We start from the raw sequence: 20,395 nt of genomic DNA, 5'->3' as shown, positions 1-20,395 counted from the left end.
AATGTAGCTCCTTCTGACCTTCTCTGTACTTTTCCACGAGCATCCTCAAGGCAAATAATGCATCTGTGGTACTCTTTCTAGGCATGAAACCATACTGTTCCTCGCAGATACTTCTGTCCTGAGTTTAGCCTCCACTACTCTTTTCCATAACTTCATTGTGTGGCTCATCAACAAAGTATTCTTTGCATCTATTTAGCACACTACTGAAACCAGTCAACACATTTCCATATCTATCCTTAATCACCCTTACCTGCTGCACATCCTTCCCATCTCTATCCCTCTGTCTGGCCAACCTGTAGAGATCCTTTTCCCCTTCTTTCGTGTCCAACCTCGTGTACATGTCTTCATATGCCTCTTGTTTAGCCTTTGCCACCTCTACCTTTGCCCAACGTCGCATCTCGATGTACACCTTTCGCCTCTCCTCAGTCCTCTCAGTGTCCCACTTCTTCTTCGCTAATCTCTTTCCTTGTATGACTCCCTATATTTTGGGGTTCCACCACCAAGTCTCCTTCTCCCTTTTCCTACCAAAAGACACACCAAGTACTCTCCTGCCTGTCTCTGATTACCTTGGCTGTCGTTGTCCAGTCTTCCGGGAGCTTCTGCTGTCCATCGAGAGCCTGTTTGACCTCTTTCCGAAAGGCCGCACAACATTCTTCCTTTCTCAGCTTCCACCACATGGTTGTCTGCTCTACCTTTGTCTTTTTAATCTTCCACCCACCGCCAAAGTCACCCTACACACCGCCATCCTTTGCTGTCGAGCTACACTCTCCCCGACCACTACTTTACAGTCAGTAATCTCCTTCAGATTACATCGTCTGCACAAAAAATAACACACTTGCGTGCTTCTACCTCCGCTCCTGTAGGTCATTCTATGTTCCTGCCTCTTCTGGAGAAAAGTGTTCACTACAGCCATTTCCATCCTTTTTGCAAAGTCCACCATGATCTGTCCCTCAAAGTTTTTTTCCTGGATGCCATCCTAACCCATCACTTCTTCATCGTCCCTATTTCATTCACCAACATGTTCATTACAATCTGCTCCAATCACAACTCTCTCGCTGTCTGGTATACTCAGAACTATTTCATCTCGTCCCTTCCAGAATTTCTCTTTCAAATCTCAGTCACATCCTACCTGTGGGGCATATCCACTAATCTCATTTTACTCTTTTCACCTCCAAGACATTCTTAGCCAGCTCTTCCTTTAAAATAACCCCTACTCCATTTTTCTTCCCATCTACTCCGTGGTAGAATATTTCAAACCCTGCTCCTAAACTTCTCGCCTTACTACCTTTCCACCTGCTCTCTTGGATGCACAGTATATCAACATTTCTCCTAATCATCATGTCAACCAACTCCTGAGCTTTTCCTGTCGTAGTCCCAACATTCAAAGTCCCTACAATCAATTATAGGCTCTGTGTATTCCACTTTTTCTTCTGACGACAGATCTGGTTTCCTCCTCTTCTTTGTCTTTGGCCCACAGTAGCTGAAATTCCACCGACGCCCTGCAGGTTAGCAGTGCCGGGGGCGGGCGTTGTTAACCCAGGCCACGACCGATCTGGTATGGGATTCTTTAGATGAACGCTCCTATTTGTTTGCCGCAGTTTTTACGCCGGATGCCCTTCCTGACGCAAGCCTTTGCATTTATCCGGGCCTGGGACCCGCCTACAGATTGCACTGGTTTGTGCCCCCATAGGGCTGCATTCCGTTTTTTCATTAATAACATACTAAAAATCATGCATTTCATGACAGTGGCCCTTTAAGTAAGTAAGTAAGTGTCTTTCATCTTATCCCTTTAATATGCAAACTCCACATAGGCGGGGCTGGGATTTGAGCCTCGGACCTCAGAATTGTAAGGCCAACGCGCTAGCCAGTTGGGCTACCATTCATCCAATTTCATGGGACAATTTGGAGAATTACATTGTATAGGTAGGTCAGTGCTTTTGATAGTGTTTAGGCCACCAGCAGAGAAGGCACTGTTTGTCCTGACCACTGTGTGATGTCTTGTCAAGCAACAATGAAGTTGCGGGATTGGAAAGCTAGTCGCCCTGAGGCTAATATTTCAATTACTAGTGGTCTTTTGACCTGATCAGACATAGCAACACAATCCTGCACCAGGAAGCAATTCAAGAAGCCTCGAATTAGCTTAGTCGTCTACATTGATGTGTCCCCTTGTGGTCACCTCACGTCAGTGCTTTACACATGAGCTACATCCACTCTCGGGCAGATAATGCTTAGATGTGAAACTGGAGGTCATCTGAAACCTGACAATGACGAGCAGGACCTTTAAATGATGCAGGAACAGGGATATGGACGTTTGAAGGCTGCTGGCCAGTCACACAGGTGGAGGACTGAGATGATGCGGAACTTATAAAAGTTCATGGACTTAAGTCAGCGATGTCATATGTCATGTTGGTTCTGTCTAATGAGCCTGTTGGTATTTGTGTTTCAAAGACAAGTGTGAACAATTAATGAATAATAAAACCCGTTACAGTGGTATGCATGCTGCCGGTGGCTAACTTGCATAGTTAATCTAATCAGGAAGCCTGAAGCTCATCAAACATTTTTAACAATTGTCAATATTCCTCATTCAATATTTGCTGTAGTTGGACAAGGAGAAGCATTTGTGAAAACAATAACTCTCGTTCTAGACAGGGAGGAAGGAGGTCTTACATTCATTGCAATAACAACAATTAGCATCATGGTGAGTAAATGGTATTTGTAATCATGAGGGTTGTTTTTTTTAATTCAGTTTTTTATTTTTTGTTTCTTTCCATAGAAATATGGAGCCTATCCCAGCTGTCAACAGGCAGGACACAGCCTACACCCTGATCTGGTTGCCACCAAATCGCTGGGCACATACAAAACAACTATTCGCGCTCATATTCACACTTTCAGATAATTTGCCATCTTTATTTGACCTACCGAGAGTATTTTTGGAATGTGGCATAAAACTGGAGTACCAAGAGAAAACTCACTCAAGCATGGGTGAGAACATGCAAATTCCACACAGATGAGGCTGGATTATTTTTTTTAACCCAGATTCTCAGAACTGTGAGGCAGTTGTGCTCCCCAATCAGTCACGGTGCCATCCAAGGAAAAGAAGGGCCAAACATAATACAGTATATCAACAGGAAAATAGAGTGCCGTGAAAAATGTATTGTTAAATTTTTGTATAGTCCCCTGACTGTAATGTTTGAGATAATCAAACAAATGGAAATATACAACAAAGAAAACCCAAGTAAACATAAAATGTTGTTTTTAAATAGTGATATTATTGATTAAATTTAAAAAAAAAATCTACATGCCGCTTTGTGAAAAAGTAATGTCCCCCTTTGTTGAGTTCATTGAGGTTAATCACATTATTTTGGTTCATTTTCATCAACCACAAGCAAGCCTGGTTACTTCTGGATCTGCTCAATCAAGAAATTACTTAAATAGAACCTGTTTAGCAAAATGAAGTCAGCCAAAATATCTGTTTCAACAAAATGCCATGATCCAAATAAATTCAAGAAGAGATGGGAAATGAAGCACATGATATTTCTCAGTCAGGAAAAAAGTTACAAAGACTTCTATGAATGTTTAGGATTCCAGAAAACTCTGTGAAAGCCATTATTCACAAATGGAGAAAACACAGAACAGTTGTGAACTTTCCCAAGAATGGCCGTCCAAGGGCACAGCGACAACTCAAACCAGAGGTCTGAAAGGAACACAGGACAACAGCCAAAGAATTGCAGTTCTCCCCTGCCTCAGTTGAGGTCAGTGTTTATGACATCACAATTAAAAAAAAAAAAGGGGGGGGGGCGTGCAAAAATGGCATCAATGGCAGATTTCCAAGCCACAAACCACTGATGACCAAAATGAAAATAAAGGCTCATCTTATTTTTGCAAGGAACAATTAATGATTGTCAAGACTTTTGGGCTATTCTATGGACTGATGAGACACAATTTTTAACTTTTTGCAAGTTGTGTGTCTCGTTACATCTGACGTAAATGTAACACAGCAATTCAGAGAAGGGAAGACGGAGGAATAATTCCATACATATGTGAACCTGTGGCTGTAAATAATGTTGAATATTCGGATGGGTCTTCGAGCGGAATGACGGGGAGTCTGACAAGCTCCTTGGCCGACCGAGGTCCGCGGCTCGGTGGGGCGCGAGCTCACTGGTCCGCCGCCGAGCCCCGGAGCTCGCTCCCAGGCCGAGAGAGCTCCAGGGCTCGGCGGGGAGCGAGCTCACGACTCCGCAGCTCGGCAGAGCGAGCTCATCAGACTCCTCCTCATTCCGCCCGAAGAACCATCCAAATATCCAACATTATTTACAGCCACAGGTTCAAATCTGTATGGAAGTATTCCTCCCTCTTTCCGATCAACCGATACTGCTATTTCTTCATCAGATGAGGATAAATCCTAGAAATCAACGCTGGGCATAACGGTGTCCCATGTAATCGAGCATTTGGAACGGCACGTGTCACGTCGGATCCACCCACGTAAGTCACGTGACTCGCAAAAAGAGCAGTGCCCCCGAAAATTGATAATTGTCGATAAAAATCTTCTCAAAACACTATGAAATGAGAGAGGATTTAACATCACATTGTCAAGATAGAGTACATATTACATGACCTACTGGATACATTGTTAATGCAAACCAGCGGAATTCCTCTGTAAGAAAACCACTGATTTCAGTTGTTGCTGCTGATGTTGGCCAAACCATTTCTTGCTTTAGGGCTTCATTACTTTTTCAAACAGACCCAGGTAGCTTTGAATATTTTCCTCAATAAATCAATCCATTTTCTTAGCTTCTTATCCTCACAAGGGTCACGGGGGTGTGGGAGCTCTTCCCAGCTGTCAATGGTCAGGAAGCAGGGTACACCCTGAACTGGTTGCCAGGCAAACGCAGTCCTCTTTCATGTTCCTGGCATCCTGCCCAAGCTGGGCGTGGCCAGCCAATTAGTCGGCACACACCTGCACCCTGTTTCGGCTGATTACACCCGGTACTTATAGGACACGAGGGACAACTAGTCCTCCGCCAGATCGTTGATTCCCATGCCTCGTTCCCGCACTCCTGTATACCTGACCTCCCGTGTACCAACCCTCGCCTTTTCCCTGACCATCCTAGTAAGCCTGCCTCTTCTGATACTGCTGCTTTTCCTGACTGACTCGCTGATTATTGACCATGGACTGGATAAAGGCTTTCTGTACTCTACCTGCTTGCCTCTGGAGTCGTGCATTTGGTTCCGCCCTCGAGCCCCGGTCGTTACATTCTCAGCAAAATATTCAAAAAGCATTTTATGTTTACTTGTGTTACCTTTGTCTGATATTTACATTTGCTCGTTGATCTTAAATGTTAAAGTGGGAGAACTGCAAAAAAAAAAAAAAAAAAGCAATAATACATTTTAACAGAACCTTAGAAAAAATACTGTACTATGTATTAAATCTGGAATACATGTTTTGGGTTTTTTGTCTGTTATTCACTCACAATAGATCTCATGTAGTCTCACGCAAAAGTTTGTGACTGGATCAGCACGAGTAAGCATCCATGATTGTGAGGGGAGAGAGTGACATGTATAATTTTTTTATGATGCACAGAGAACAGGAGAAGAGAGACAAAATTAAATAAATCAATAGTGAAATAATTACAATCCAGCCATATGGGGGCACAAGCCAGTGCAATCTGTAGGCCGGTCCCAAGCCTAGATAAATGTAGAAGGTTGCGTCAGGAAGAGCAAACCAATATGAGTATTCATCCTGCAGGGTGTCTGTTGAAATTCAGCTACTGTGGGCCAAAGACAAAGAAGAGGGGGAAACTGGATTCATTGTTGTCAGAGGAAGAAGAGGAATGCACAGAGCCTATATCTGAGTGTCGGGACTTTGAATGTTGGGACTATGACAGGAAAAGCTCAGGACTTGGTTGGCATGATGATGATTAGGAAGAAAAGTTATGTTGTGCAACCAAGAGAGCAGGTGGAAAGGTAGTAAGGCTAGACGTTTAGGAGCAGGGTTTATCCCAGACAGAGAGAGAGTTGTTATTGGTGCAGATTGTAATGAACATGTTGGTGAAGGAAATAGGGACGATGAAGAAGTGATGGGTTTGGACGGCATCCAGGAAAGAAACTTTGAGGGACAGATGGTAGTGGACTTTACAAAAAGGAAGTAGTGAACACTTTTCTCCAGAAGAGGCAGGAAGATAGAATGACCTACAGGAGCGGAGGTAGAAGCATGCAAGTGGGTCATATTTTGTGTAAATATATACAGATGTAATCTGAAAGGGGTTAATGACTGTAAGGTAATGCTAGGGGAGAGTGTAGCTCGACGGTATAGGATGGTGGTGTGTAGAATGACTCTAGTGGTAGCTAGGAAGATTAAGAAGACAAAGGTACAGTAGAGATCCATGTGGTGGAAGCTGAGAAAGGAAGAATGTTGTGTGGCCTTTCAGAAAGAAGTGAGACAGGCTCTTGATGGACAGGAAGAGCTCCAAGAGGACTGGACTCCTACAGCCAAGCTGATCAGAGAGACAGGCAGGAGAGTTCTTAGTGTGTCCTCTGGCAGGAAAGGGGAGAAGGAGACTTGGTGGTGGAACCCCACAATACCGGAAAGAGATTAGCGAAGAAGAAGTGGGACACAGAGAGGACTGAGGATAAGGAAAAGGAGTACATCGAGATGCGACGTAGGGGAAAGGTAGAGGTGGCAAAGGCTAAACAAGAGGCATATGAAGACATGTACACGAGGTTGGACACGAAAGAAGGAGAAAAGGATCTCGACAGGTTGGCCAGACAGAGGGATAGAGATGGGAAGGATGTGCAGCAGGTAAAGGTGATTAAGGATGGATATGGAAATGTGTTGACTGGTTTCAGTAGTGTGCTAAATAGATGCAAAGAATACTTTGACAAGTTGATGAATGAAGAAAATGAGAGTGAAGGAGGAGTAGAAGAGGCAAGTGTGAAGACCAGGAAGTGGTAATGATTAGTAAGGGGGAAGTTAGAATGGCACTACAAATGATGAAATATGGAAAGGCAGTTGGTCCTGATGACATACCTGTGGAGGTATGGAAGCAATTTGGAGAGGTGGCTGTGGAGTTTTGGACCAACTAATTCAACAGAATACTGGCGGATGAGAAGATGCCTGAAGAATGGAGGAAAATTGTGCTAGTTCCCATTTTTAAGAACAAAGGCAATGTTCAGAGCTGTGGGAACTATAGAGGAATTAAGTTGATGACCCACACAATGAAGTTATGGGAAAAAGTAGTGGAGGCCTGACTCAGGACAAAAGTAAGTACAGTATCTGCGAGCAACAGTATGGTTTCATGCCTAGAAAAAGTACCACAGATGCATTATTTGCCTTGAGGATGCTAGGGGAGAAGTACAGAGTAGGTCGGAAGGAGCTACATTGTGTCTTTGTAGATCACAAGAAAGCCTGTTACAGAGTACCAAGAGAGGAATTGTGGTACTGCATGCGTAGATCTGGTGTGGCAGAGAAATATGTTAGAATAGTACAGGACATGTTTGATGGCAGCAGAACTGTGGTGAGGTGTGCTGTAGGTGTGACAGAAGAATTTAAGGTGGAGGTTAAAGGAATATAAGAGATTGATCTTAAAGTAGTTCATTAGATGTTGCTCCATCCTGTGTATGAAAGTGTGAGACTCTAAAGTGCTGAGTGTGTGACTGGTGGAACGAAACAGGGTACGTGGTGCAAGAATGTGCAAGAAGGGAATGTTTTAGAACAGACAGTCCTAACGGCAAGGAGGGTGCGAAGACGAGAGGACTCGGCAGTTGGTGGAAAAACTACTATCAGGAAACCACTACCAGGAGGAGCCAGCACGCGATTCTGCAGGGGAGGAGTCGGGCCAACATCCGGCGGCCCAAAGGAGACCAATGAGAGAGCGCCAAGGATACCTGCAGGAGACACAGAACCAATAGTGAATTAGTAGATTGTACTTTTAAATTGTTCTGGGCAACTCGGATGTAGAGTACGTCGGCTGCAGGGAACAGAGACGTACAGGGTTGTAATGAGAGGGACCCGAGACCCAGGTGTGTGTTGAAGGAATAAATCCACTCGTGTGTGAAAATGCCGGCTTCCTGATACCTTTCTATTGCAGAACGAGCGCGCGTATTGTTGGATGAGTGGCAGTTGGGTAAGGTCACAAATTGGAGTCAGATTACTAAATTAAGTTTATGATGATTTTAGAAATAAAATTCCAACAAGATGGAACTGCATCAGCGATCAGCTCTTAGCCCCTTATTGTTTGCTGTGGTATTGGATAGGCTGACAGATGACGTTGGACTGGAATCCCCTTGGACCATGATGTTCGCAGATGATGCAGTGAAAGCAGGAAGCAGGTGGAGGAACAATTAGAAAGATGGAGGCATTCACTGGAAAGGAGAGAAATTAAGATTAGCCAAAGTAAAACAGAATATATGTGTATGTGAATGAGAGGGGTGGAGGGGAAAGAGTGAGGCAGGTTGGAACAGTTGGCGGAAGGTGTCTGGTGTTCTATGTGACAGAAGAGTATCCGCTAGGATGAAGGGCAAAGTTTATGAAACAGTGGTGAGGCTGGCCATGATGTAAAGATTAGAGACAGTGGCAGTGAAGAAACAATAGGAAGCAGAACTGGAGGTAGCAGAAATGAAGATGTTGTGGTTCTTGCTACGAGTGAGCAGGTTGGGTAGGATTAGAAATGAGTTCATTAGAGGGACAGCCAAAGTTGGATGTTTTGGAGACAAAGTGAGAGAGAGCAGACTTTGATTGTTTGGTCATGTCCAGAGGCGAGAGAGTGAATATATTGGTAGAAGGGTGCTGAGGATGGAGCTGCCAGGCAAAAGAGCGAGAGGAAGGCCAAAGAGAAGGTTTATGGATGTGGTGAGGTAAGACATGAGGGCAGTTGGGGCTAGAGAGGAAGATGCAGGAGATAGGCTCAGGTGGAAAAAGATGACATGCTGTGGTGACCCCCAACGGGACAAGGGGAAAGGAAAAGAAGAAGAATAGTGAAATAATAACATGGGTAAAAACTGCAGCTAGTATTGAATAAATATTGACATAATCAAAGACACTTTCACATAATTAAATACATACTGAAATAGTAGCATAATTCATGACACACATAATTACTCAATTACACATTTATTTATTTGATTATGGCACTTTTGCCCCACCCTACATGTGGTAATCAAATCATTTGTGCAATAAAAACACTACACATGTAATTAGTGTACAAATTGCATGCGAATGATTATGAGCTGATGAATAACTGAAATGCTGTGGAATTAACTGAATTGTGGAAATACAGAATTTGAGACTTGAAGTTGGAAGAGTTTTAATCTATTTAGAAGTGTGGAAGCAGGAAATTGCTGTGTAAAATATTTGGGATTTTTTTTGTGGAGAATTTGTAAATTTGAGGAATGTAATTAATAGTTAATTGTCCTGAGTGACTTGAATATCTTGAAGTTGGGATGGTTTAAATCTGATAGAAATGTGAAAGGACAGGATTCTTTTGAAATATCTGTAAAATGTCATAATTTTTATCATGGATAATCTTATAATTCAATGTGGGAAATTTGATAATTTTGGAATGTGATTAATAGTTCGCCAGAATGAGCAAAATTGGGAATGTGGAAAGAGAAGTTAAAAATGTAGTTAAATAATTATTTCATCAATGAATTAAATATTTTTTAAAATTCAAAACAAATGTTTTAATTAGGATATTTTTGTTTTAAATTTTGGGTGGTTTAAATAGTTTCCAAAATTTCCTGAATGATATGACTTGAAATTTTGAACCAGATATGGTTTAAATCCATTGATGTGGAAAAAGGAGGTAAACACTGGATTTAAGGTAGAAATGTGTACATTTGCTATTCATATGGTGATGTGATTTTTTTTATGTGCAAAATAAGTCCTCAAGAATTTTGTGAATGTTGACTGTCAAAAAAGTTGGTGGAACAACAATTTTTAAAAATATACTTCATGCACAACAGAGTGTGAAGACTTTATCTATTTATTTATTTATTTATTTATTTATTTATTTGTTTGTTTGTTTGTTTGTTTGTTTGTTTGTATGTTTGTATGTTTGATGGCAGCACGGTGTAATTGTGGTTCGCACATCCAACGTTTCTCGCAACTAGTCCAGGGTAAATCTTCCACTCTTCCTTTCTCTGTTTGTACACCAATATTGACTTCCAGACACAAATGACACAAATAATTTGTCAGTCTGCCTCCATAATTCAGTAAGTCAAATCGAGTCTGTCACCTGAATGCCTTCCTTGTATAACTAATTGCACCTTCTCACTCGGAAAATTCTTCCCTGTACTTGACTGCCTCTCCACAATAGCTTTTCATTAACTACTCAGCATGTCTACTGCTCACGGTTTCAAAAAGGGGTGTAGCATTTGGGACAGTCCAAAAAGGCCCAATAGATGTACGTATATTTATAAAGATAATAATTCTCAGTTTTGAGTGACACTACTCCATGTGCAGAATTATTAAACAGGTATTTTGACCATATCATGATGTGCAAGCATATTTCTTAGCTCTCAACTGAATAAACCTGAATGCTCATTGGATTTCAGTATAGCAGGTGCTATTTGTGTAATGAGCGTGGGTGTGTGCTAAGTAGATCAATACCCCGTATAACTAATTATTAGGAAGCTTCTTTTCTTTCGGAAAGAAAATTGACCCAAAATGGGATTCTTCTGAGTCTGAAAAGTCTAAAATGATCTAAAGTCTCTGAAAGGGATGCAGCAGCAGCATCCAAGATTTCGCGGCGTGGTCAGTGATCAATCAAATGTGTTGCTGTCAAAAGTCAACAGGGTCACAGGAAACATGATGAGAGTAAAAGACGCAAATTAACTGCCAAGGAATTAATAAGAATTAAGTTTGAAGCGACAAGGAAATTCTTATGCATGAAACTGCAGCCACCTGCTCCTCTGCGTAGCTGGTCAGGTAAGGCTTGATATACGAAAAACTGATGGCATGACCCCCTTCCTCAAATGACTTCATCCCAGTTGAGAACTTCTTTTCTATCATTCCATTGAAAACTTTTTAGCTGTTCTTTTATAGTTATCGTGGAAACAAATGAATTGTTTTTTAAAAAAACGTGAAATGGGGAAAATATGTTTTTTCATTTTTTCATCTGTATTCTATGTTATTAATAAAGGTGCATCTCAATGAATATTAATACTGTAGAAATTCATTCATTTTACTAGTTCATTTTAAAAAGGGCTCATATGTTATATACAAATGTGTAGATTCGTTTATGAATTTCAAATAGGGATATTATTGTCGCAACTGTAATAGTTAACATTTGAATATTAACACTTTCACTTAAACAGGAAATATTTTTGCCCAGGTATTTAAAAACAAAACCTACTAAAAGATTAAATACTAACATATTGTAGTTAAAAGTTATACAATTGAACTGTACTCAGGCAGTGATTCTTTTGCGTACCACTGGGGGGGCTGCTCTGACTAGTGGTGCTGCCCTACAATGGAGTGGTCACAATAAATCAATCCAATTTAGTGTTTCAATTTGAGATCAACTGTATGTATAACATGAACGATGGTATCCACATAAGTATTATCATTTCACAAAGGAAAGGGAACGAGACATCCTCAATAGATGTACAGGGATCGTTTCTGTATTGCGTACCGTGGCAGGGCTGTCATCTGCTGCATTATGAATGACGTTCCTGTGGAGAGCGCACAAAGCCTATTCAGGCCCACTTCAATCTTTCACCACAAAAAGGATGGCAACTAGTGTGATAGGATTCACAATACACAATGCAATTTTGATAAGTGGATTTTGGGGTGAAATTCTTGGCAAACCCTGAAACACACAAGAACATCTACAGGTGGGTTTTAAAGGGGATTTTGCAATTTTGATTAATAAAAAATACCCGAGGACGTTGCCAATTGTGAAGGCCTGTTGTTTATTTGCTGTTCAGCTCCTTGTGAGAAAACAACAAAGTGTGTAAACACAACTACACCGGGATCCCTTTCCTCTTTGTTGATATGAATTGAAGATGGGCCGCACATTAAAGTTTTAAACGGGCTTAATGAGTAAGATGAGCCTGACACACCTTTCTTGATATTACCTTTTGGTTTCATTTGGGAGACAATGTGGTGAGGATCAATTATTGACAGCCCAAGCAGATAATCGACATCTTATTCAGACCTACTCCAATGCGTGCTCACTCATTCTTACACGCAAGAAATATTTTAGGAGAGGTGTCAAGATAATTAACTGGATGAAGGCAAATAAAGTCAAACAAATTGAAGCATAAGAATTTAATCAGCGATTGTGGTCAGTTGTTGTATGATTTTAACATGGGATTGAATTCATTTACACAGATGCAGGTCAAATTATTTGTCAGCTAAAACTAAGAAGTGGTTAGAATTCAGTTAATTGAAATGAAGTAAAATCGGTATTGTGGCAAGTGAGAAATACAAAAACCCATTCCGAAAAGGATTTCTTTCAGAGAGTTGGTTTGTACACTTTGTAGATAGAGAAAGATATTCTTGCATACATACCAAATAAAAAAAGGATAAAAGCATCAATTAACATCAATTTCTTTAAAATGGATTTAATGAACATTTTGTTTTAATATATATTTTTTATTTTTAATCTAATTCATTTCAAGTCATTAGATTTTATATTGTATTTTAATGGCACGGTGAATCAGCTGTAAAGCGTCAGCCTTACAGTTCTGAGGACCCAGATTCAATCCCGGCCCCACCTGTGTTGAGTCTGCATGTTCTCCCTATGCCTGCGTGAGTTTTCTCCAGGCACTCCGATTTCCTCCCGCATCTCCAAAACATGGATTAATTGGAGACTCTAAATTGCCCCTCGGTATCATTGTGAGTGTGGCTGTTTGTCTCTATGAGCCCTGCGATTGGCTGGCAACCAGTTCAGGATTTGCTCCGCCTCCTACCCAACGATAGCTGGGATTGGCTCCAGCACCTCCGCCACCCACACAAGGATGAGCAGCTCAGAAAATGGATGGATGATAAAATGCAGTGGACCCCACTTTTTGCAGCAGGAAAAACTAAACTTAAAAAAAAAAAAAACTGTTGAATGTGTAAATGTCGAACTATGAAGATGCTTCCATTTGAAGTCTTTGACCAACCGGTTACAGGTTTCTCACTACCTGAAGCATCTGCTGAATCGAGCTTTTGTTCCTGCTGAGTTTCAGTGCAGCCCTCTGAATCGTGCTTTCCCTCGCGTTGCCCAAAGGCCTCCTCTCAAGAGGAGGTAGCTTGCTTTTTTTAAGACCGCAGATCCTGTTTCGAGAAAGATGTCATGGAACTGTGTATAGTTAATGGTTGATTTGTTTTAGCGTGTTTAATTAATTAAAGTTGAAGAATGACACAGTGGCTAATGCAATCCTTTCCATTTTTTTGTAGGTAGGGTTCTGAAGAAAATGGCTGTACAGCCCTTCGTTGGACCAAGTCTGCTTAACCTGTTTAAGGAAAGACACTTAGACACACACATCATTTTTAATATTACCTCATTTGTGTTGGCCCACGTGCAGTTGTTCAGTTTTGACCTGTTGGCTCACGTTACCTTCCTGTTCCCACTCAGCTCTCCTAACCTGCTGGTGTCACATAACCATTATCATTTTTCACATTTGTTCATGGAACTTTTCTCTTTTTGCCATTTCAGTCAGTTGTGCTGAAAAGAGATTGAGGAAAACCAGTATGGAAAATTGATGGATGGATGAATAGAGTCCCGCACACACGATTGTCTCTGCTTTCCAGTTGGAACATGCAAAGAAGGAAAAACTATTATTGAATAATGCAGGTTAGTCAAGTATGAATAATAAACACGTTTATATCAGGGATTTGCTGTAACAAGACATAATCAACCTGCAATCAACATAATTGGTAGGATCAGTGGCAGATCTTGTGCTGCTCTTTTTGGGCTTCTCCACCGCATAGATGAGTGTCAAGGTGGTTGTTAGTTCAAATCCCACTCATCCATGATGATGAGAAAAGCACTATGTGTTTCAACCAGGAATGCACAAGTGTATGTTGTGAGCAGGAAACCGGGAAGACCGACAAACACAAACACGTTGCTACTTGTTTTTATTTATTTTTTTTCACATTTACAAGTACAAATAATATGGTTAGTGTATTTAAGTGGGCTTTTCAGCTCTCCTTATTTCACAATACAGTATTTCTTATTCTGGTGACACTACTTTTATTCCCCACATTAGAAACCAGACATTGTCATGGAGTGGCCAGGCCACTTCCCATCGCATTGCCACCTCTGACAGCTGTCACAGCTGTGTTGCATTTGGGACTCTAATTGACCAAGTACTTAATCGGCATTGGCCAGTTCGTTGTGTGTGCTTCACCGCATCCTGGGTTACTCTGCTAGTGTACGTAAGTTGCAAGTTTAGTGTAGAGCAACCCCTTTGTCGCAGCGAGCTTGTGCCACCATAGTCAAGTCACGTTTTTGTTCATGTTTCCAAGTTTTGCCTCATAGCCATCGGACCTTGTTTCATGTTTTTGGACCTTGCCTCTAGCCTAGCATTTTTGTGACACTGCCTTCTTGGACTGGTTAAACTGTGTAGGACTTTGGTTGGGAATAAAACCACTGAACATTATGCCTATGCCTGGAAGTCCTGCATTTGACAGAACGAACTGGCAAAAACATGGACCCAGCGGGCTCAAAGCTGATAGACGCGAAACTTCAAGCCCAGAGGGCTGAAGAATTCACTGCCCTTCAAGTGCAGCAGGCCAAAGAAATTGCTGCCTTCCACTGCCATATCAAGAATCAATGGGAGCAGAGGAATTCAACGATGAACTATGAATTTGCGGTTTTCATGAATCGGACTCAGCAGAGATTAATCGACCGGCCAAGGCCCCTTGTTTTTGTTCCGGCGACTGATCCAATTCTCGGCTGCCTGCCGCTCCTGTTTCGGCGGCGACCGTCTCCTGGCTGCCTGATGACCACGTCTCGATGGCGACCGAGCCAGGTTGTCATCCACTCTTGTTTCAGCGGCAACCATTTCCCGGTCGCTTGATGACCACGCCCCAATGGCAACCGATCCTCGGCCGCCTTCCACTACTGTTTCGGCGGCGACTGTCTCCTGGCCGCCTTATGACCACCCCTCGATGGCGACTGATCCTCGGCCACCTGATGACCACGTCCCAATGGCGACAGGTCCACAACCGCATCACGACCATGCCTCGGTGGTGATTGGCCCAAAAAAAATCCTAAACCCATGAACGGAATGGAATCATGGCGAAAAAGTTAGGTAGGAGAAAAATTGATTCAGAATACAGGGTATTTGACTCAAAGTGGATACACGATTATTTTTTTTGTTCAAAAAGAAAGAAAATGAAAGAACAGGCTGTCTCATCTGTCTAAAGGCGGTGGCGGTATTCAAATAATACAATCTGCGGAGACACTACGAAGTACAACAGCTTGCAAGGCCAAATGTAACCAGACAAACTGTCAAACCTAAAGAGTGGAATGCTAGCTCAGCAAAGTACAGTCATCTGTTTGGGCTAACTTTTGGGTTGTTCACCTGATAGCAAACAGCAGTAAACCTTTCACTGATGGAGGGTTTGTCAAGAAGTGCATGAATCCTGGCGCGGAGTAAGTGTGTCCCGAGAAGAAAGAGGTATTTAATACCGTGAATCTGTCAGCGAGTACAGTCACTAGACGTACTGAAGAAATCGCGGGTAATGTATATGCCCAGCTGCAGAAGAAGATGAACGAATTTGATGTTTTTTTCTCATTAGCACTGGATGAGAGCACAAACGTCCAGGACATAGTGCAACTGCTAATTTTTATTTGTGGCGTTAGCACAAACGATGATGTGCGAGGAGCTGGCAGCCCCCCAAAGTCACAAAGGGACTACGACGGGGGAGGATATTTTTGGCAAAGTGTGCCAAACAATGGAAGAGTTTGACCTGGACTGGTCAAAGCTGGCCAGCATCACAACTGACAGGGCTCCGAGTATGTTGGACGCATCTCGGGGTCTAATAGGATGCAGGAACTGGGAGATGGAAAAACTGTGTTTCACCGCCCCACAACAAATCCACTGCCTAATTCTCCAGCGAGCACTGTGTTGGAAAGTGTTGATTTGGGATTCCCAGCACTCAATGATTTCTGTGCCGCCCTCCCAAACAACATGTACCCTAACATCAGAAAACACGCAATGAAGATGTCCACACTTTTTGGCAGCACGTATATCTACAAGCAAACCTTTTCATGCATGAAACTGCTGAAAAGCCCAATGAGATCAATATTGACAGATGAACATCTGCATCAGTGTTTGAGATGGGCAGTAACTAAAATGGAACCTGACATTCAGCTTCTCACCAGCCAGATGCAGGAGCTCACGTACAGGACACACCTTGCCCTTTTCCCAGTTTTATAGACTAGTTAGTCTACTTGATAGTGACTAGTATTCTCGAGGTTTGGTTCTGCCGCAGTCACCCAGACGCGCATTCACTCATTCCTCATGAGTGTGGGAGTTTCCTACTCACCAGAGATGTCTTCACTTCTTTTGGCTTCTCGTCAACCCTCAGCCTCCAGGCGCAAAGTCGAGGGCCAGTCCCGGAAAGGGTCTCCAGTGCCGTGGCCACGGTCTTTGCCTGGACGTCGACTCGGCCCCTGGAAACCTCAGGTATCTTGAGATCCGTCTCGAAGGAACAAGTAAGCCAAGTAAATCTCAGGTTCACCAATCAGACATTCATTAAACAGGACAAAAAAGGAAGCAAAGACACCAGTTCAAGTCTCGCGAGGAGAGGAACTGTCTCGTACAATTCACCACTGCACTCTCTGATTATCCTCTCCTCAGCACCTCTATTTATTTAGTTTTAAGACTCCCCTTATCTACATGGATGTTACAAAAAGGAGACCACAAGCAAAACAGTTTGAAACAAGGTATACATGTTTGTTCATGTGTGTGTTCATGTGTGGAAGATTACTGAATACATGTGTGGTCATCATTTCTTTAATAGGCAGCAGTTCTAACGGTTCTGATGATTAGATGTTTTTGTTCTTGCTATCTCCTGCTAGGAGGCTGCCACGTTATCAGCCAGCTGGTACCCATCAGCAGTCCACAGACCAAAAAATTTCCAATAGGATTCCTTCTTCAGTTTGATGGCATACCACACCGTTGGTGTCCAACAACTAGTTCGGGGATTCCCACCATGACAGGCACCGACCACATTACGGCCACAGCTGGAGTCTACCACCTCAGCAATGGAGGCGCAGAACATGGTCCACTAGGACTTAATGTTGTCTGCATCTGCCAGAACATTGGGGAAAAAAAAAATTTGGAGGTGGGAGTTGAAACTCCTTCAGACAGGGGATTCTGCCAGATGTTCCCAGCAAACTCACAATATGTTTGGGCCTGCAAAGTTAGACTGGCATCTTCCCCTACCATCGGACCCAACTCACAATCAGATGGTCATCAGTTGATAGCTCTGCTCCTCTCTAGACTAGAGTGCCCAAGTCATGCAGTCACAAGTCCAATGACACAATCACAAAGCCGATCATTGAACTGTAACCGAGGGTGTCCTCATGCCAAGTGCTCGTGTGGACACCCTTATGTTTGCATGATGAGCACAAAAGTCCAGTAATAGAACGCCACGTGGTTTCTGATCAGGGGAACTTTGCTTCCCAATCACGCCATTCCAGGTCTCACTGTCATTGCCCCCGTGAGCATTGAAGTCCCCGAGCAGAATGATGGAGTCTCCAGTGGGAGTGCTCTCCAGCACTCTCTCTAAGGACTCCAAAAAAAGTGGGTACCCTGAACTGTTGTTTTAGTACATAGGGACAAACAGCAGGCAAGACCCATCCTCCCACCTGAAGGGGGAGGAAGGCCATCCTTTCATCCACCGGGGTGAATTGCAACGTACAGGTGCCGAGCTGGGGGGCAATAAGTATACCCACACCTGACCAGTGCCTCTCACCTTGGGTAATTCTAGAGTGGATGACAGTTGAACACCTCTCAAGAGGACTGGTACCACAGCCAAAGCTGTGTGTGGAGGTAAAACTAGATGCAGGCCCACATTTCACATTGATGAACATACAAAGGTAAGCTCACTTTTCTGATTTTAATGTCATTCTGAGCATGTATAAATACAATCAAAATGAAATCTGCTGGGGTAAAAATCCATCACCACAACCACACTGGGCGTGGTACTGGTTCTGCTGTGTAGGTGCTGTATCACTGGGTTCAGTTTCTTAGCCTGCTTGCTTTGTGGTTTTCACAGGGAAGTTGATGAGAGAGAGCTGCAAACAGCAATGTCTGCAAGCCTACTGGAACCTGCGAGAGAGTTCTAAATAAGGAACAGAATAACTTTGAGAAACTGCTCATATGAGTCATTTGAATAAAAGGTTCTGCTCTAACAAATGAGCTAAAGTTGAACCTGTTAAAATTGTGCACGGCACGACAGAAAATTTGTTCCTTTTGTCCGTAAAAACCCAGAGGGTTATTTGATTACTATTTATTTCATAAATAGTGTAATTTATTTCCTGGCTATTTTCTGTGAAGAACCCGGGGAGGGTTATTTAGTTATTTATTTCATTATTTTTTTTTTTTTAGTTGTCACTGAAGGTGTAGTGGTACACACGCCTGTCTTTGGTGGTGGGAGCAAGGGATCGATTCCCGCTCAGTGATGGTGTCAATATCTGCCCTGCCTAACTGGCGACCAGTTCAGGGTGTAGTCTGCCTTTCACCCAAAGCAATTGGGTAGGCTCCGGATCTCCCATGACCATTGTGAGGATAAGCGGCTTAGATAATGGATTGCTGGATGGTGTTATTTGTTTCCTGACTTTTGTTCTGTGAAGAATCCAGAAAAGGCTATTTGATTTTGTGTGAGTTTCTGGGAAACAAATTTTTACATTTAGGTACTCCCGCAGTCACACTTATTGTGTAAATGATTTTAAATCCAGGTTGAAACTCTTCTTTTTCTCATGCTTTTTAGAATATAGTCACATTTTGATAATATTGTTTGCACTGTATGTGGTTTTAATGATCTTTTTAAAAAAATATTTTGTTTGTCATTTTGTATTGTTTTTATCCCGTTTTAAATGTTTCATCTCTTTGTTTTCAAATGCCTTTAATCATGTAAAGCACATTGAGTTACCTCATGTATGAAATGTGTGTTCAAAAGTTAATCAATGTTTCTTAGTGGGTGGGAGGCTGAAGTAATATATTTCAAAATATTGATGCCAAAAACATCTTTACAATTAGGTGTGTTTCATCACTTGCATGTTTCCTGAAGATGCTAATTCCATTTTTTTAAATTTTTCTGCTGTTGTATAATATACCTTTTCCATGAAAAGTGACACAACGGAATCTTATTGTTTCCAGATTTCCTTCCTTTGCTTCTTTTGCCAACAATCCTTTGTCACTTTAACTCTACTGTATTCCCCAGTAATTCCACTGAAGATAGACTTGTTTAATTCTTGGTTGGATTTGTGAGCTGACGTGACAGGATGAGGCAACTAATTTGCATTTACACAATAGCAGACAGAAAATTAAATTATTATTATTTGTTTTTGTTATTTTTGAGATGTGAATAAATATCCACGAATTTGTGAAAGTGTTATAGTAATTGGGTTAATAGAAGAGTGTAATGCGTTTCATATTTAGTTAGGATCATTTATGCACTTGTATCCGCAGTTTGAAGGGCAACTCATGCGATTTTATGTGATAGACAAAGATAGTCAAAAAGACTTTGAAAATAAGACTTTTACGTGTCTTGGCATGGTCAGAACAGTGGACAATAGATTAGTTTATCTCTCTCCTAATTCTGATGACCTGGGTTCAAATCCAGCCTACCTGTGTGTAATTTGCATGTTCTCCCTGCACCTGTTTTGGGTTTTCTCCTGGTACAGCGTTTTCCACCCGTCTCCCAAAAACATGCATGGTAGGTTGATTGAATAGCCTATAGTGCTAATAGGTGTGAATAATTAATGTTTATGTGTACCCTGCGATTGGCTGGCGACCAATTCAGGGTGTACCCTGCCTCTTGCCCAAAGTCAGCTGGGATAGATTCCAGCACCCTTTGAGGCACTAGTAAGTAAAAGCGGTACAGAAGATGGGTGGATGTTTAAGCATGGGAGATGTAAGATTAAAAAAAAAAGTCTTTACCTTTATTTTTGTTTATGTTAGATGAAAATACTACCACTTGAGAGAATCATTTAGTGGAAATAAGACTGGCTGTTTGCCACCACTGAGGATGCAAATGCGCAATTTTTGACTTTATACTGTATAGGTAAGTGTGTATTCGAATGTGAGCACACGAGGTGACCTTGATGACCACCAGAGTCCTCACTTGGGCTAGATCAAATGTCGCCAGACCTCAGCTTTGTAAAATAAACCTGACTCAACCTGCTTCACACTCATAAGGCAACAAAAACCACCACGAATGCACACACGA

The 20,395-nt window shown here is 42.2% G+C and overlaps 1 long non-coding RNA gene across 5 annotated transcripts in view; it reads left to right on the top strand.

Annotated features, from left to right (window-relative positions):
• The first annotated feature begins 1,820 nt into the window (after window positions 1-1,820).
• The window catches only part of LOC133514010 (uncharacterized), a 31,230-nt gene continuing 12,655 nt past the window's right edge, over window positions 1,821-20,395 (top strand). Inside the window, exons 1-7 of one of the 5 annotated variants that reach the window (XR_009798691.1) lie at window positions 1,821-1,923; window positions 2,646-2,698; window positions 2,774-3,752; window positions 13,385-13,781; window positions 16,526-16,623; window positions 16,701-16,883; window positions 17,019-17,152. This is a non-coding gene — a long non-coding RNA (uncharacterized LOC133514010). Of the gene's footprint in view, window positions 1,924-2,645; window positions 2,699-2,773; window positions 3,753-10,062; window positions 10,114-13,384; window positions 13,782-16,525; window positions 16,884-17,018; window positions 18,042-18,220; window positions 18,359-20,395 lie in introns of those variants that run through there. The other 4 variants (XR_009798688.1, XR_009798690.1, XR_009798689.1 and 1 more) reach the window with 4 other exon arrangements.

The sequence above is a fragment of the Syngnathoides biaculeatus genome, chromosome 16, assembly GCF_019802595.1.
Source record: "Syngnathoides biaculeatus isolate LvHL_M chromosome 16, ASM1980259v1, whole genome shotgun sequence".
Lineage (NCBI taxonomy): Eukaryota > Metazoa > Chordata > Actinopteri > Syngnathiformes > Syngnathidae > Syngnathoides > Syngnathoides biaculeatus.
Note: the sequence above shows the minus strand (reverse complement) of the source record. Positions and strands in the feature narration are given on the sequence as shown.